Source organism: Orycteropus afer, unplaced genomic scaffold (assembly GCF_000298275.1).
Source record: "Orycteropus afer afer isolate SDZICR_OR568_19922 unplaced genomic scaffold, OryAfe1.0 scaffold00571, whole genome shotgun sequence".
Taxonomy (NCBI): domain Eukaryota; kingdom Metazoa; phylum Chordata; class Mammalia; order Tubulidentata; family Orycteropodidae; genus Orycteropus; species Orycteropus afer.
The window spans coordinates 625413-629284 of NW_006922158.1; positions in this window are offsets into that span (position 1 = coordinate 625413).

Consider the following 3872-nt stretch of genomic DNA (forward strand, 5'->3'; position numbering starts at 1 on the left):
GTCTGGAGGGCAGGGCCATTGCCTAGATAGTCTCAGAGGGTGGGGAATTATTTTCAAGACTTGAGAGCTAATATAAAATTTTTTGCTGGGTTTTTTACTTGCTTGGTGCCCATTACAGGAGGTCTGATGTCATGGTGGTTAAAGTATTTGGCTGCTAACCAAAAAGTTGGTGGTTCAAACCCACCAGCTGCTTCATGGGAGATAGATGAGACAGTCTGCTTCTATAAAGATTTACAGCCTTGGAAACCCCATGGTATAAGTTTACTCTGTCCTATAGGGTCACTGTGAGTTAGAATAGACTCAATGGCAGTCAGTTTGGTTTGGTTTCGGTGCCTGTTATCCTTCATTTCCCTCCAATTTCTCCCATTTGTAATGGAAATGTCTACCTTGTGCCTGTTCCACCATTGTGTTTTGAAAACAGACAACTTATATTCTAGATTTCACAGGCTCACAGATGAAGAGGAAATTTCCTCCAGGAGGTTTTGGACCTGGAGTTGATTTAAGACTTTTGAGATGATATGAGGTGAATATATTTTACTTGTGGCAAGGACATGAATGTCTGGGGGGGGGGGAAGGATGCAATGTTATGGATTGAATTGTGCCCCCCAAAATATGTTTCAACTTGACTGAGCCATGATTCTCAATATTATGTAATTATCTCCATTTTGTAATCTTATGTAATTATCTTATGTGTTATAAATCTTCACCTGTATGATGTTAATGAGGGAGGATTAGGGAGTTAAGTTAACAAGGCAGGATGCAATCTATAGTATCTTGAATCAATCTTTTGAGATATAAAAAGTATTAAAGAAGTGAGCAGAGATCAGAGGGACCTACTATCATCAAGAAAGAAGAGCTGGGAACAGATTGCATCCTTTGGACCCAGGATCCTTGTGCTAAGAACATTCTAGGCCCAGGAGAAGATTGATGCCAAGACACATGAAGATCTCCAAGGAAAACCAAGCCCATAGATGTTGAAAAGAGATAAGGACCTTCCTCCAGAGCTAACAGAGAGAAAAAGCCTTCCTTTAGAGCTGGAATTCTGAATTAAGATTTCTAGTCTCCTAAACTGTAGGAAAACAAATTTCCCTTTGTTAAAGCCATCTACTGGTGGTGTTTCTGTTATAACAGCATTAGATAACTAAGACAGATATCTCCTAGACTTTCACGATATTAGGGAAGTTTTCTGCTAGCAAATCTTCAAATATTCTCTCTATGCTTTTTTTTTTTTTCTTTTTTCTTTTGTATCCTCCTATTCTACAATTCTGATCACATGCAAGCTACTCCTCTTGATAGTGTCCTGCATAACTCTTAGGCTTTCATTTTTCTTCATTCTTTTTTTCTGATTGTTCCTCAAACATTTAGTGTCAAGGGATTTGTCCTCTACTTCACAGATTTCTGTCTTCTATTGCTTCAATTCTATTCCTGTGTCCTTCCATTGAGTTCTCTCCATTTCTGAAATTTTATTGTTAATCTTCTGGATTTCTAGTTCCTGCTTTTGCATAATTTCTAATTTTCCATTTATTTTGTAGTTTTTTTTTTCTTATATTGCTTTCTTGAATTCTTCTAGAGTTTTGTCTGCATTTTCTTTGGTTGTATCTGTTTTTTCTTTGATCTCTTTCCTGATCTCTTGGAGGATCCTATATGTAAATCTTTTTAATTCCTTATCAGGAAGTTCTAATACTGTTTCATCTTTGGGACGGTTTTCTAACCCTTTATTTTGGTCACTTGCTTGAGTCATATTGTCCTGCTTCTTTATATGGTTTGATATTGTATGTTGTTTCTGAGACATTAAGGTATTATTCTATTTATTCATTGATTATATGTTTGTTTGCTCTGTCCTGATTTTTAATTTTATTTGTATATATTCAAGTGGGCAAGCCAGGGATGCTATGCTGGTCACTAGTCTGACATCACTGAAGTGCTCATCACCTATCTCTCAGTGAGTGGGGCAGCAGCTGGTAGTGTAAGTATGGGTCTCTGTTCAGTGCTTATGCAGGGCACCTGAGGGTGGCCTGAGCCACCATCTTTCATTGGTCCAGTGGCAAGGGAGCAGTCAATGCACTGGGTGAGAGGAGTGGTGGGTGTGGTGGGTGTGATGGGGAGTCAGGGGTGGCAGGAGCAGGTTTTCCGCTGCTTGCCAGATTAGCAAGTGGGAGTGTGTGTAACTCTCCAGGTTGGTGGTTAGGGGTGTGTGGCAGGAACTCTCTCTCTACTGCTTGCTGGGTCAGTGGATGCGGGTAGACAGCAGGCTAGGGGAGGGTGGGTGGCAGGGGGAGCAGGTGGCAAGGTGGTGTCAATTGGACAAGCATGCAACAGCATGTAGTCACAACCACTCACTGGGTTGGGGCATGGGGGACAGGTGAATGAGCACTCAGGAGCACATGATCACCACTGCTCACCAGATTGGGGGAGTGGGAGGTGGGTGGGCTAGCTCACATGTATGTGGATGCCACCACTCACCAAATAGGGGGTTGAGTAGTGGGCTAATGAACATGCAGTAGTGTGCTATCTCTGTTGTTCATCAGGGCAGGGGAGTAGGAGGTGGGCAGGCAAGCATGTGACTTCCTTCACTCTTGCACTCACCAGAGGGGTTGGAGCTCTCACCTGCCCCCTGTTCTTCCTTTTTATTCCCTCTCCAATTATGTACCCGTGCCTACAATTTTTTCTTCATTGAAACTCAGATGACTCAGTCTGTTTTGCTAGCTCTAGATACACTTCCCCATGGTTCCCTGGTTACAAATCTATGTTGCTCCCACAGTTTCCCCCAAGAGGGCCCCATCCCTGGCTACATCCTCCCTACTATGTTGTTTCTTTCTGGGGTTGTTTACACCTAATGTTTGCCAACAGCTGTGCAGTTTCTTTCCTGAGTTCCTCACTCTGGAAATTATTCTATGTGGTCCCAAAATGGCCATACTGCTCTGCACCAGCAGGCAGGTCCCTGTCAGTCTGTGAATCTGTTTTCCTGTGGTCTGGTTCTGCCTCTCCTTTCAGTTGGTGCTAGTCTGTTTCCCCAGCTCTGCTTGGTGTTCTGGGAGCTGAAGACCTTTAGTGTCTCTTTTACTTGGTTTCTCCAGTCTTTATTGTTAGGAGGTCATTCTGGTGCATATATCTATGGCACCACACTGACCAGAATCACCTGCGTAGGGTTTTCAATGAGTGGTTTTTCAGAAATAGATCACCAGGCCTTTCTTCTGAGGCACTTCTGAGTGGACTCCAACCCTTCAGTTACCAGCCAAGTTAGTAAATGGTTTGTACCACTCAGGGACTCCCAATGACCCATTCCCACTTCATTGCCATTGATTCCCTCTCATAGCAACCCTATAGGACCAAGTAGAACTTCCCCTTAAGGTTTCCAAGGCTGTAATCTTTATGGAAGCAGACTGCCACATCTTTCTCCTGTGCAGGAGCTGGTGGCTTCCAACTGCTGACCTTTTTGTTATCAGAGGAGTGCTTTGACCACTGGGCCTCCAAACGAAAACCAAACACACTGCCGTGGAGTGGGACCCTACTCATAGCAACCCCTCCTTGGGTTTCTGAGGCGGTATCACTACAGAAGTGGATTGCCCAACCTTCCTTCCAAGGAGCAGCTGGTGGGTTTGAACTGCCAACCTTCTGGTTAGCAGTCAAGTGCCTTAGGCACTACCCTGCCAGAGCTACTGTGCCTTCAGGGCTCCTTAAATGACTTATAAGCACCTCCAATTCAACATGTTCATGGCCAGATTCATCATCTTCATCTCCTTTTACCACAATGTACACCATGTGCCATTGCTCAGACTACAAAGCTGAATTGTGTTGTTGTTGTTGTTTGCCGTCGAGTCGGACCCGACTCATAGCGACCCCTCCTTGGGTTTCTGAGGCAGTATCACTAC